A 15,539-nucleotide genomic window follows, 5' to 3' on the forward strand; every position below is an offset into this window, starting at 1 on the left:
GATTTGGGAATGGTGGATGTGGAGGGAGAAAGTTGTGATCTGGGAGTTAAACTCAGGGGATTTCTGGGGTGCTTTTGATTTTAGACTTCTTGACTTTGATGGCAATGACATGTTAAACAGAACATACATGTTTTATGTTTTCACTCTATTTGGTTATAGTTAATAATTTTTTTAATTTAAAAATACCACAAGGGAACTTCCTGAGGTGCTGGTAGTTTTCTATTTCTTGACATGAATGGTGATTACATAATGTGTGATTTAAAAAAGTACATTTACTTAAAAGTTCCACACTTTTCTCTTTGTTCTATTTGGCTAAATAATTGTAAAAATAAAGTAGATAAAAAACCTTTATGAATTACTCCCTGCCTACAGAATAAAGATCAGACCCCTAACCTTTCAAAGTCCTCCATATATTGACAATTAGAATCTTTCTAATCCTAACTCCCACTACTGCCTTCCGTGGAAACCAATAATAATAATGATAGCCCAAAACAAATTTAAAAAACCCCCCAAAACCCCAACCTTCAAAACTGCAAACAAAATTAAAAAGTCCACAAAGACACTAATTTTACTAAATTTCCTGTAACAAAAAACTTGACCTTGCCTCTTCTTATTCTTTATTTGAAGGATTTTGAATTGCCTACCACGTGTTTTCCTAAGATGAATCAGAGGAGGATGACATGCTTGCTTAGTCTTTGATGATAATGAATATGTGTTTACACTATTGTCAGAAAGAACATATTTCTCCCAATTGTTACCTATTGTGTGTTTAGATTAAGAATTTTCTTTCTGATTTAAACCAGCTAAAGCTAGTTTTTTAAAGGACATATATATAAGATGTTAGATACTGGTTTGTGCCCAACAAAACACAGTGAAAACTAAATAACCCAAATCAAGCCCTGAGTCTTCATGTGCAGACTATCAGCTTCACACTTAGTCATAGTTAACTTCACACCTAAATGCCATTGAAAAGAAGCAGGGCCAAATGTTCCTGGAAAATGGGACTCTGAGGTTCACAGACGTTTGCTGCAAATACCTGAGCCCCATGCTTTGGGGAGATTTCACTAAGAAGATTTGATGTGCAGCTTCCAGGGGAAAGAACGAGGGAGGGGCAGGATGTGGTCTTGGTGAATCAGAAGCGGCCCTCCTTCCCCACCCCTCTTCTGAGTCAGCATGCAGCCACACGGCCCCACATGGTGCAGTTCTGGCTCTCGAATGAGCTGTCACACGGGGTCCTCCCTGCCTGCCTTCACTAAAGCACTTGGTGATTTCCAGCAGCCGTATTCATCATATAAATAGTTTTGTTCTGTCTATAAATTAGTCAAGCAATCCGTTTTTGAATCTTTCTGATAGTGACACAGTGACGTGAGGTGGTGTTGGGTTTGCTTGTTGTTGGATTTGCTTGCCTCATTTGGTCCTTAAAATGGTAAAGTAACATCACCCATTTGTAGACAGCCTCGCAAAAATTTGAGCCCCTGGTTTTGGAACCAAGTCAGCTGGGTTCAAATTCCCACTTGCCACCTTCCAGACCTGGGATTTTATAAGTGCATGTATTCCTTTTTGCCTTAGGGCATGAAACATGTGCTCAACACTAGGTTGCTGCAGTGGGAACTGAGAGTCATTCTTGCTGGTGGTGCTGGTGGCAGAAGTTACGGCAGGCTCCCACAGAGCAGTGGCAGATTTGCCAGTGTCGGTGTCTGGGCTCCAGGGCTGGCAGTGTGGCAGAGTGGGCCACACTCACCAGTGCTGGGCAATAAAACAGCGTGGTTTTTTTTTTATTATTGTTATTATACTTTATGTTCTAGGGTACATGTGCACAACGTGCAGGTTTGTTACATATGTATGTATACATGTGCCATGTTGGTGTGCTGCACCCATTAACTTGTCATTTACATTAGGTGTATCTCCTAATGCTATCCCTCCCCCCGTCCCCTCCCCATAATAGGCCCCGGTGTGTGATGTTCCCCTTCCTGTGTCCAAGTGCTCTCATTGTTCAATTCCCACATATGAGTGAGAACATGTGGTGTTTGGTTTTCTAAAAACAACGTTTTCACATTGGACTAGCTCCATGACTTCATTTGGGGTATTGTTGATGGCTACAGGGTCCTCACATTGACTATCCTGGCAAATCTGGAAATTCTGCAATGCCCTTTTAAGCACATTCCCTTTTGCTTAAACCAAACTTGGTCTCTTTTAAATGTAGCGAAAGATATTGACTGATAGAGTGACCTTGTGAAAATTTACTTTCTCATCTATAAAACAGCTTAATAATAGCCATCTCTAAGAGTTATTGGGAGATTTCAATATATTAATGTATGCAAGTCCTCCGTGTGGTGTCTGGCACTAAAATATTAGTTATTAATTATTAATAATATGCTGGGCACAGGAAGAGCTTTGGACTCTCTGTAATGAGAATGTATCTTGTTATTGGGAGGGCCTCTCTGTTTCAGGGCTAGGAATGATAGGATTAAACGTAATTTGGGAATTTTTATGACTCATGACTTTATGGTTGGTTGATTTAGGCAACCATATAGCTTTCGTTTCACTTATTTAATTTGAATTTAATTTATGGACTTGTAAGGGCATAAATATTAGTTTTACAGCTTGATTTTGACACAAAGCAAGATACTGAACATTAAGAACACCACAGAGGCCTACTTCGTGCTCCTGTCCCTGTTGTTACTTCCTCCAAAGGTAACCACAGTACAGATTCCTATTACTATAAATTAATGTTGCCTGTTTTTGCATTTTATTTGAATGAGATTACATAGTATATACTCTTTTTGTTGCTAAATGTTATAGTTTTGAGATTCATTAATGTTTTTATAGATAGATATAGTTTTCTTCATTGCTAAATTGTATTCCATTATACATAAATACCACGATTGATCTATTCTATTGTTAATGGGTAACATGGTTTGGCTCTGTGTCCCTACCAAAACTACGTGTCAAATTGTATCCCCAATGTCAGAGGAGGGGCCTGGTGGGAGGTGATTGAATCATGGGGACCGACTTCCGCCTTGCCACTCTTCTGATGAACTTCTCACAAGATCTGGTTGTTTGAAAGTGTGTAGCACCTCCCACTTCACTCCCTCTCTCTCCTCCTGGTCATGTGAAGACTGTGCCTGCCTCCCCTTTGCCTTCTACCATAATTATAAGTTTCCCGAGGTCTCCCCAGAGGCAGAAGCCTATATAGCCTGCAGAACTGCAAGCTGATAAAATCTCTTTTCTTTATCAACTACCCAGTCCCAGGTATGTCTTTGTAGCAGTGTGAGACTGGACTAATACATGGGCATTTGGATTGCTTCTAGTTTGGTGCTATGGAGAGTAATGTGCTAGGAATATTTTCATTCTCACAACTATTGTTTTCTGCACACATGTATGCATTTCAGTTAGGTTTATACCTGCAGATTGAATTACTGAATCATAACGGTGCACATATGTTCAGCTTTACTGGCAACAAAATTTCCAAAGTAGTTTTTACCAATTTATACCCTCAAAGCACCCTATGAGTTTCTATTGCTCTATATCCTCATCAACACTTGGTATTGTCAATCTTTTTAATTTTAGCCATTCTGGGGTATGTGTAGAGATATCCTATTTTGTTTTCAATTTGCATTTTCTGGATAACTAGTGATGTTGAGTACCTATTCATGTTCATTGGCCGTTTGGATATCTTGTAAAAAGCTGTTCAAGTTTTTTCCCCATTTAGAAAAATGTGGAGCCTGTCTTCTTTATAGATTTACAAGAGGTATTTACATAGTCTAGATATGAGTTATTTGTGTGATTTAAATATGTCAAATATCTTCTTCCACTTTGCATCTTGCCTTTTTATTCTCTTAATGGTGTATTTTGATGAATAGAAGCTTTAACTTTTAATAAGTCCAAATGATCAGTAATTTTATTATGTTAGTACATTTTATTTTAATTAATATACTTTATTTTTAAAGCAATTTTAGTTTTACAGAAAAATTGAACCAAAGAGCAGAGATTCCCATATACTCCCTGCTCTTCCAGTTTCCCTATTAATTTGTGTCTTGCATTGATGTGATACATTTGTTACAGTTGATGAACTGATATTAATACATTGTTGTTAACATAAAGTCCATCTCTTCTTATATATTTATAAATATCCTATTGGTTCTGTTTGTCTGGAAAATCCTGATTTATACACCCTGGCGACCACTAATGTTTTTACTGTCTCCATAGTTTTATCATTTCCAAAATGACATTTGTTGGAGATATACATATTTAGCCTTTCAGACTGGCATCTTTCACTTGGCAATATGCATTTAAGGTTCCTCTATATCTGTGTGTGGATCATTTTTTCTTATTGTCAGTAATATTAATATTACATTGTAGGGATGTACCACAGTTCATTAATCCATTTATCTATTGAAAGACATCTTGGTTGCATTCAATTTTAGGCAATTATTAATAAAGTTCCTGCAAACATTCATGTCAAATTTTTGTGTGAACATAAGTTTTTAACTAATTTGGGCAAATACATAGGAGTATGATTGCTGGGTCATAAGGCGAGACAAGGTTTAGCATTGTCATAAAATTCCATTTGTCTTCCAAAGTGGCTGTACCATTTTACAGTCCTACCAGCAATGAATAAGAGTTCTGGATGGATATGTGTGTGTGTGTTCTATATATGTATATATGTATATGTGTGTCTGTGTGTGTATACGTGTGTGTATGTAAAACTTGATCCCTATTTCACATCAGATATAAAAATAAATTTCAGATGGATTGAAAGGTAAATCAATAAAGGTTCTAGAATGTAACATAAGAGAAGATACTGCTTACAATTTCTTTTAAAGCATTAACTTAAAAGAATTAAAAAACAAGTCACAGACTGAGGGGAAATATTTGTAAAACATGTACCTGATAAAGGTCTTGTATACAAAATATACAAAGAACTCTTAAAACTCAACAGTAAGAAAACAAACAACCCAATTACAAAGTGGGCAAAAGACCTGAACAAACACCCACCAAAGAAGATATATAGATGGCAAATGGCATATCAACAGATGTCCAACATCATATGCCATTAGAGAATTTCAAATTACAACAAGATAACACCACCCATCTATTAGAATGGTTAAAATCCAAAACACTTTAATACCAAATGCTGATGAGAATGTGGAACAATAAATCCAGCATAATTTATTTAAAAGGTCATCTTTTTCCCACTCCATCATAGTAACAGTGTTGTTGAAAATCAGGTAACTGTATATAAGGACTATTTCTGGACTCAATTCTATCCTCTTCGTCTGTTTATTTTTCCTGGTGCCAATATCACTCTTTTGGTTACTGTAGCTTTAAAATAAACTTTGATAGCTCTAAGCTAATCTTCTTCACAATTCTCTTGGCTATTCTTGATCCTTTGCATTTCCATATAAAGCTTAGAAACAATTGGTCAATTTCCATACACACAGAGAGATAAACAAAAAACAGACTGAGAACTTGATTGTAAATGTCTTGAATGTATAGATCAGTGTTATCAAAACTTTTGGTCTTGCAACCCCTTTACAATCTTAAAAAGTATTGAGAACTCTAAAGAGCTTTTGTTTATGTGAGTTATAACTATTAATTGTTACCACAATGATATGGAAAACTGAGAAAATTTAAACATACTTATTAAATCATTTAAAATAACAATAAACCCATTACATGTTAAAATAAGTGAAAACATAAATAAAGTGAAAAGTTATGTTTTCTAAAAGAAAAAAAATTAAGTGAGAAAAAGAACCTTGCTTTATGTTTCTGCAATTTTTTTTTTTTTTTTTTAGATGGAGTTTTTCTCTTGTTGCCCAGGCTGCAGTGCAGTGGCACAGTCTCGGCTCACTGCAACCTCCACTTCCCAGGTTCAAGCAATTCTCCTGCCTCAGCCTCTCAAGTAGCTGGGATTACAGGCATGTGCCACCATGCCTGGCTTGTTTTTACAAATTTTTTTACATGCCCAGCTTAATGGAAAACAGTGGGATTCTTTTATTGCTTCTGTCTTTAATCCATTGTGATACGTTGTTTTGATTGCAGTACATAAAGAAAATCTGGGCTCAGGTATATGTAATTAAAAAGGAAAATGTTTTAGTAGTCTTTTTCAGAAAATGGTGAATCTTCTTCTTTGATACCACAATGAAACAGAAAAAGTGGTATTTTCTTAAATTTTAACTGTAATGTTTGATACTTTAAAAATGGGTTTTAATTCTCTGGTGATTTTTTTTTAATCTTCTCATTAATGTTTTTTCAAAATATCACAGTTATTTTAAAGTCACTGTCTTATAATTCCAATGTTTGTATCACCTACGGTTCTGTTTTTAATTGTCTATTTTTTCTCTTTATTTTTGTTTGTTTGGCCCTGATTTCTAGTATACTTAGTAATTTTTTACTGATTACAAGAAATTTATTGAGAAAATTATAGAGTCTCTGAATGATGTAAGCTTTTCCAGAGAAGATTTAGTTTTTTCTCCTGGAGGGCAGGTAGAGTACATGCAGAACACTTTAATCTGGTTAAGGCTTTTCTATTTTTGAATTATTCTTACTCCTAGGGTATATCCCTTTCAGGGCCGTAATTGAAAGCCTGAAGTGTTTACTAGTGCCTCTTTTACTTGGTGGTTGCTGAATTCCAATTTTTGTTTCCTTGGTACCATGAGATTGCCTAAATATCTGCTTAGCTTTTTAGCTTCTTAGCAGCTGCTTTCTGTCTAGTTTCTGCCATCTTGCCCCATATGTGCTCATCTTAGAAATCAGGAAATGCTTCACACGAAAATTTGCATGCAGAATGTTGGGCTTACTTCTCTCTGTAACTCCCTTTTCTCCTGGAGCTGGAGTCTTATATTCTGGGCTTTCATTTCTTTTCTATGTGCAGAAAATATATTAAAAGTAAGAAGAAACTTTATTACAGAAATCAAATATGTCTTAATATTAGGAAATGTATGAATATGGTTCATCAAAAGGTTTTAAAAATCAACAATCCTTTTTAATTATAAATGTTTTTCTTAGTAAACTGTAGCTTGATGACTGCTTTATCAACAGGACTTAAAAAAATCTAGTTATCTATCCAAGGGATTGACAAATATGGCACATGGGTCAGTCACTTGTTTTTGTAAATAAAGTTTTATTGGAACACTGACATGCCGATTTATTTATGACATCTATGGCTACATCCATGCTACAATGGCAGAGCTGAGTAGTTGTAACAGAGGTTGGGTCATAGCCTAAATCCTAAAATATTTACTCTTTGGCCCTTTAAGCAGATGTTTGCCAATCCTTTATCTATCTTAGGCAGTTTCCTCATCTGTAAACTGAGGATAACGTCACCTTACTTCACAGGGTAATAAAATAATTTCATATCATTATATATAGTTGTGTATACAGTTGACTCTTGAGCAACACAAGCTTGAACTGCACAGGTTCACTTGCTATGCAGATTTTTCTCAATATATTTTGGAAAATGCTTTGGAGATTTGTGACAATTTGAGAAAACAGATGAACTGTGTGAATTAAGAAAAAGTTAGATATGTTATGAATGCACATAATATGTGTAGACAATAATCTGTTTTACCGTTTACTATCAAAATATGCACAACTGTATCATAAAAAGTCAAATTTTATCAAGATTTACATACACACTTATAGACCAAAACTGGCGCCATTTGTGGCGGAGAGAAATGTAAACAAATGTAAAGATGCAATTTTAAGCAATAACTGCATAAAACTAATTGTAGTACATATTATAGTACCATAATAATTTGTTTGTTTCTTTGTTTTTTGAGACGGAGTCGTGCTCTGTCGCCCAGGCTGGAGTGCAGTGGCGCAATCGCGGCTCACTGCAAGCTCTGCCTCCCGGGTTCCCGCCATTCTGCTGCCTTAGCCTGCCGAGTAGCTGGGACTACAGGCGCCCGACACCACACCCAGCTAATTTTTTGTATTTTTAGTAGAGACGGGGTTTCACCATGTTAGCCAGGATGGTCTGGATCTCCTCATCTCGTGATCCGCCGGCCTCCGCCTCCCAAAGTGCTGGGATTACAGGCGTGAGCCACAGCGCCCGGCCTACCATAATAATTTTATAGCCACCTCCTATTGCTATTGTAGTGAGCTCAAGCGTTTTATCTGCCTGAAATGCTATGTGATGCTAATGATCTCCGTGTGAGCAGTTTGTCTCTCCAGTGAATTACGTATAGCAGTAAAAAGTGGTCTCTTGTGATTCTTGCGTATTTTCCATTATGCTTAGTGGCATACTGTAAATCTTGAATAACAGTATGGGACCCATACGAAGTGCCACTAGTGATGCTGGAAGTGCTCCCAAGAAGCATAGAATCGTCATGATATTACAAGAAAAAGTTGACTTTCAGACAGATGATTCATCCTGTAAACAGACCATGTAAATGTATGATATTGATAAATACAATATAGTACTGCAAATGTATTTTCTCTTCCTTATTTTCTTAATAACATTTTCTTTTTTCTAGCTTATTTTATTGTAATAATACAGTATATAATATACATAGCATACAAAATATGTGTTAATCTACTGTTAGCCTACTACAGTAGGCTATTAATAGTTAAGTTTTTGGAGAATCAAAACATACATGTGTGAGAGGTTGGCACTCCGACCCCTGCATTGTTCAAGGATCAACTGTATATCTGGATGGGTGTGTATACAACTGTATATCTGTATATTTTTATGTGTGTGTACACATACACATAATATTTTCACTCAATATTAACATCGAGAGAGTCAAATAGAGGGGACAAGTGATGGTTCTTAACATTTCATTCTGTTCTATTCAAAAGTTTTACAGGTAGGCTGGGTTGATGAAAGGTATAATTATAGTTAGGAGAAATTAGAAAGTAACCTAATAATCTCATAAACACAAGGACCACAATTGGGCTCCTTTGACAGTAGAAACACCACAATACAGAGAGACATATTTTTCCTTAGCTTGGATCAAAGAAACAGAAATCTCTAGACCAAAAGAATTAGAGGAAATGTTGATCAATTACTTGGCTCAGTCTGTTGCTTTAGATGGGTGTGTTTATAAATTACCTAGGCCATAGTTTAACTTTCAAAGATCTTCTGAGACATTTTTTTCTGTCTTATTCCAACATTTTTTTTTTTGGCATCAATAAATTCTTCTTAGTGTCTCATCAAAATATCTCTAGAATTACATTTATCTTATTTTGTTCTTCTTTTTCACTCTTTTGAGTACATGGAGAACAAATGATCAGTGACTTCAGTTACTAAAATCCTTCAGTTACTTGATGAAAATCATCAAGTCTCACTTGAGTCAGCTGTAGAATGAGTACTTCTAATATTTTTTTCACAAGACCTGGTCTATTCTTTTAGCTTTTTAATCAATGACAGTGGGGAGGTTATCCATGGAGAGCATTAAATGAAAATCCAAATGTTGCAGCAAATATTTAAATTGATTAGAAGGAGCATAGGACATGAAGGGAACTAATATATATTGGGTGTCTATATGAGAAGTTATACTAGCCGTTTAACTACATTAAGGCACTAATTCAAGTAATACTGCTATCAATTCTATAAACTAGGTGATATCATTGATATTTTATAGTTGCAGCTAGGAGACATTGACTAAGATATCTACAATGAGTTGCAAAAATTTCTGAGGAATGTATAAGTAGGTAATTTGTAAGTAGTTGTAAGTAGTTAATGCCACTTGCAAGTTGTAGTTAACTCTTTTGTAATCAATCTGATGGTACAGTCATTTATATTATTTCTCCAAGAATATAACACAGGCAGAGTAGCTGAGAGCTTAAGAGTTTAGGCTTTGATCTAGATTAAAAGTGCTCTACCACTTTTTATCTATATAATGGGAAATGGATTTAATATTCCCAAGCTACAGTTTTCTCTTAAGATAATAATAAGAATACTTTATAGGATTGTTGTGAGGATTATATGAGATAACACATATAAAATCTTAGCATATTTCCATGTAAGGGCACAATACATAGTGGTTTTTATTAATATTATTGCAGGTGAGTGGTAGAGCCCAGATTTTTCAGACTCATTTATCTTAGTATCTTCAGGGCTTAGAGTAGTATATAGTCTTCAGAAGAGAGAGTTGTCACACAGCACAGAGAAAGTGAGTTAACAAATAATATTTAGGAATAGTTAAGCAAGTAAGGGTCTTCTTAGGCCTAGAGAATGGCAATATTGACAACACATGTACCTAAAAGTATGAAAGGAAAATATCAGAGTTTGATATTTTTGGTGGTTTGCTTCAAAAATACCAACAAATAAATTGCAGTGCAGTGAGAGATTATTTTTTAATTTGATGACAGTGCATGACTTCAATTGGGTCAGAGAAAACTAGATGCTCAGATTGGAGGCTGAGCCTTGGATGAGAGGGGATGAAGGCCTGCTCCAGGGTGGCAAAGGAAACAAAAGAAAGGCATAGATTTCAGAGATACCATGAAAGAAGATGCAGGCTCAACAAAGTATCTTGAGTACCTACCATGGGTTAGGTGTCATGCTAGGAGCCTGTGTGGTTTTCTCATTAATTTGGAGGTGACAAACTGAGGCTCTGAGAGACTAAGTGATATACTTAGTGTCACAGAACTAATAACAGATTTAATGTGGGGTTCTAATTCCAAGGCCAGCTTTGATTTTTAAATATACGTCAACTACCTCTCTTGGAGTCAATGACAAATTGGACATGGAAGAAAGATGAGGAGGGAAGCAAGATAATTGAGAACATAATAATAAATACCATGAGAAGTCAAGAAGTGAATATGCAGTAGCATGCATATATATACATGCGCGCACACACACACACACACACACACACACACACTGTCCCATCCTCCCTGTTATGGTCTGAATGTTGGCATCTCCCTTAAATTCATACGTTGGAACCTAGCACCAGTATGATAGTATTAAGAAGTGGGAGTCTTTTGTGAATAAAGTTATGAGGGCTCTGTCTTCATGAATGGGATTAGTACCTCTTATAAAAGAGGTTGAAGGGAGCTGCCTTGCCCCTACTGCCATGTGAAGATGAAGCAACAAGGTGTCATCTATAAAGCAAAGATTCCTCACCGGACACTGAATCTGCTGGTGCCTTGATCTTGGACTTCCCAACCTCTGGGACTGTGAGAAATAAATGCCTATTATTTGTAAGTCTATAAGTCAGCCTCCAATATGAGCATCCAGTTTTCTCTGACCCTATTGAAATTTTGCACGGTCATCATATTAAAAAACAATCTCTCACTGCATTGCAATTTATTTATTGATATTTTTGAGCACCCAGTCTAAGGTGTTTTTTATAACAGTCTGAATGGACTAAGATGCTCCCAAATATATAACCACACACAAAGATTCTCTAGTTGATATCCATAATCACACAGAATCTACAAATCTCTTATCTGACAGCAATGTTTTGAAATAAACTTGTGTAGTATGCCTCCCAAAAAGAACCAAATACAAATAGATATAGTAAAGGTATATGGCCAATTTTTATGGAACAGTTACCAAATCATAGCACTGTGGTTACATGCATTATGTCATTTAATCACAATAACTGTGTGAGAGTCTTATGAGGTAGGTATTCTCATTGAACCCATTTTATAAACAAGTAAACAGATGCACAGAAAGATTGCCCAACATCAACTGTGATGTAGAGCTGGCATTGTCTTTCAGCTAGAAGTTGGAAATTGGAAGCTTAAGTATATTCCATGCTTTGTTTTGCCAAATTCCTATTTTTAGGATATTTAGGTGCTACACGGCAGGGTATGTAAGCAACTCAGATAAACAAACATCATCTTTCTGCATTGAGGAGCCAGTGACAAAATGACAATGTATTATGACCTTTGTGTATATGTGAATAGCATATCTTAGAACTTTGCCCATAGCAAACATAGTAGAATAAATGCATCAATATCTCTGTAATAAATGGGAGATGTTGCTTCTAGTTAATGTTCTCTGTTTCTATCTCCTAGTTACAGTATACATTTTTTAGTTGTTCACCTCTTTTTCTCTGTTATTTATTTTATCTTTCTTCCTGCAGACTTACCCTTTTAGAATATGCCCATCAATTTTTACTACCAGTCCCAAAATAGAGCTTCTCTTTTTAGCTCCACCCCAGTCCTGAGCATCTTCCCACTCCACTTGGGAAGCTGAAAACCTCACAGGCCATGCTGTTATGGATGCCTGGATACCACCCAGTGTGGGCAATAAAACTCTTTATATAGAGAATGGAATTATGGCTCAGTATCTATTTGGGCTTGCTGTTCCTGGAACCAGAGATAGTTTATTTGTGACCAATAGAAAACTTACTAATCTTCTTCTTTAAGTGACAGAAACCCAGCTGAAACTTAAGCAAAAGAAAAAAATCGTTTGGTTGACTGGAACTAAGAAGAATCAAAGAGGAGCTGGAATCAGACACTATCCCAAATCTCTCTCTTTCTCTCTCTCTCTCTTCCCATATCTCCCTCTCACTTAGAGGATTGTCAACAATGAGAAAAATACAACCTATCTCCCACTGGCTTAAGAAATAAGTCCTTCATTTCCTTCAAGTGTTTGTTCAAATCTCACTTCTTCAGTGAAGCCAACCAATTCTCACTTTATTCAACATCAAAACCTGTCGTTTTGATCCCAGCATTCCTGATCCTTTTTGCCATGCTCCTCTTATAAATTTTTTTCTGCTTACTATTTCCTAACATACTACAGAATTTTCTTACTTATGTTTTTAGTTTATTATCTCTCTTGGCTAGAATGTGAGTTCCACAAGGGTAGGGATCTTGTGTTTTGTTCACTGAGCTACTTCAGACCCCTAGCATAGGGTCTGGGACATGGTAGATGCTCAACGAATGTGATTGCATGAATGAAAGGGAATCTATTATCTTACACAAGAAGAAATCTCAAGTTGAGTGGACCTAGGATTGTTGGTTCAATGGCTCAATGACATAATTGAAAATCCTATTTTTTCCATCTTTCCTGTCTGCCATCCTCAGCACTTCAGCTAGGCCCCTTAAGCTGGCTCTCTCCGTGTATGCAAGATGGTGGCTGCAGTTCCAAGTATCACATGTTGACAAGTATCACATGGTGACAAGACATATGCGGCAACAGTGGAAGGATGGTTGCTAGCTGCTTCTTTTCTGACTCTATTTTTTTTTTTTCTTTAATCAGTGAAAAGTCATATATTATTTTTTAAAAGCCACACTTGCATATATAACAACTAAAGTTAAGATAACTGGTTATAATTGCATTAGTTTCTAAGCTGACCCTTACAAACAAGAATACTTATTCTTAATATAAGTTACTCAAGTGCAACAATGTGTTAGTTTTGGAAGAGATAAGTCAATGTAAATGTATGAAATGTTAGGAAGGCATTTCTAGATATAGTAAGTATAATAATTCAACATTGCTTTTGAAAAGTATAATAGCTAGAAAAACTATTTTTAAAAACCTATAGTAGTTTCTTATTTTGATAAAATTCTTAGAGAGAAATAAAACATGAGGAGCTCTGCCATGAAGATGACTAATGGGAAGGTGTTCTTGATTATATTAAAGTAAGGCAAAGTATCTTTAAAAACTGTGAAAATGTATTTTAAAATACAAATTTTCTATACAGTATGATATAGCCAAAATATATGAGAGACAATTTATTTGTTTTTTGGCTTAATTGATGGAATGCATATTTTATTTAACCTATGTTATAGGTCAAATGGATTAAAAAATTAACTTTTGCTAAGAACATGAGATGGTGGTAAGGGGTCTGTTGAACTCATTTAATATTACTCTTTGAAAAAGTAAAGAGTATATGGTGAAAAATATTAATTGAAAAATGGACTATATTGGTTATAATCTTGTTCAACATTATCTGTAAGCCTCATGCTTATAAATTCTGAAGCAAAAATAACTACAGATCACCCTGTTAATCCTTTGGGCATTCCTAGTTGAATTAAGTTTGTCCTTGTTAAAGAAATTATCTTCGTTTTTCTTCCCCCTCAGGCATGCATGTAAAACAGTTCCTGTCTCAATGTATGCCTTAGGCAAAAAGTTCAGTGCTCAATTACCTGCTGTCTGAAGTCTCATATTTTGCAACAAGCAAGTGAAATAGCATTTTAATCAGAAGTCTTGACCTCTGCTCTTCTTTTCCCTTCACAGCACTGTAAGCTATTTGGCATATGAAGGTCTTGACCTGAGAAAACCATCTTGGATAACCACAGCAAGGAAAAGGAAAAATGCAACACCTAGGAGATTTCAGTAAACAGTAGAATCATGCCAACCTAATCTGTGTTAAAATGCTTGGAATGTGGGAGCCGCTGATGATGCCTGTTGTCTGTGTGTCTGACTGAATCCTTTCTTTTCTCAGAGCAGCAAAGCAAAGCCTGGGAACCAGGCCAAATGCCTGCCACTTACCTTAAATTGATCAGCCACTTTGAGATTAAAACCCCTGAAAGCTGCCACACCGTGAAAACAAGGCCTCCTTCACATTAAAGGCAAATTGCGACTTTGGGTTTGCTGTGATCTTTTTTCCATTTTATCCAGTTTTTCACAGTGCACTTTTTCCCCCCTTTCCATTTATGCTCCAATATAGAAGCCAATAGTTACAGCATCTTGGCCAAGCATTCATTAAGGTTTATAAGAACAAAATTTATGGTTATTTAGGAGTTGGCACAAAGGCAGACTGTTGCTGGAAAAAGAAAAAGAAATACAGGTGGGAAATAGAAGCCTCCACAAAGGCCCACACTATACAGTAGTGTACTGGGCTCTAGTAGTGGGCTGGGAGGAAAATGAAATCGTATTTGAAACCAGCTACTCTTCTATTCTGAAGCACTCTCATTGATGGCTCTGCAGATTATTGAAACAAGTATACTGGTTATTCCAAGAGATTTTTCTGTCTTGGGGAAATGCTACCATTTACAGGAGCTGACAGTAGAGATAAATAGATGTGTGCTAATCTGAGGATCTGTCAGTTTTGCTAAAGGATAAAGTGCATTTAAAAAAGAAATATATATATATATAAAATCCTATATAGACAGATAGAATCATATATATATGATCAGAATGAGGTCTCTCCCATAACGAGAAGAGTCACATTATCCTCCTCAGCGGAACTTACATAATGCCGAGCCTGTGTTCCCAAAAATCTAGGGTGTGGGTAAAACACACCCTTAATCTTAGAATTCGGATAGTAATGTGGAATTCTGATGTAGGCTGGAAGACTTTATTCTCCTTCAGGAAATACTGTTAATGATTCTTCGTCCTTTAAAAAAATGCCCTGGTTTTCTTCACTAGGGGAATAAGAAAGCTCTTTGCCCTACCTTTTGCAATATTTATTAAGTAAACCCTTTAAAAATATAGTTTAGTTTCTACTCATTGTTGTCTAAGAACTACCTAGAGTACCATCATTTATTGAAAAAATATATAGCTTCAGTGTTTCATGATGTAAACTGTTCCTAAAATATCACTTATTTTAGCTGCACAGGTAACTCACTATATGACTTGGGGCAGGTTAATTTACATTTCCCATTCTCAAATAGGAATACTAATAACATTT

The 15,539-nt window shown here is 35.9% G+C and overlaps 1 long non-coding RNA gene across 1 annotated transcript in view; it reads left to right on the forward strand.

Annotated features, from left to right (window-relative positions):
* LOC105521034 overlaps positions 1-14,494 on the forward strand; it is a 76,141-nt gene extending 61,647 nt beyond the window's left edge. The window contains exon 3 of the long non-coding RNA XR_001003207.1: positions 14,144-14,494. This is a non-coding gene — a long non-coding RNA (uncharacterized LOC105521034). The remainder of the gene's footprint in view (positions 1-14,143) is intronic.
* Positions 14,495-15,539: the final 1,045 nt, after the last annotated feature.

The sequence above is a fragment of the Colobus angolensis genome, unplaced genomic scaffold (genome assembly GCF_000951035.1).
Source record: "Colobus angolensis palliatus isolate OR3802 unplaced genomic scaffold, Cang.pa_1.0 Scaffold394, whole genome shotgun sequence".
Lineage (NCBI taxonomy): Eukaryota > Metazoa > Chordata > Mammalia > Primates > Cercopithecidae > Colobus > Colobus angolensis.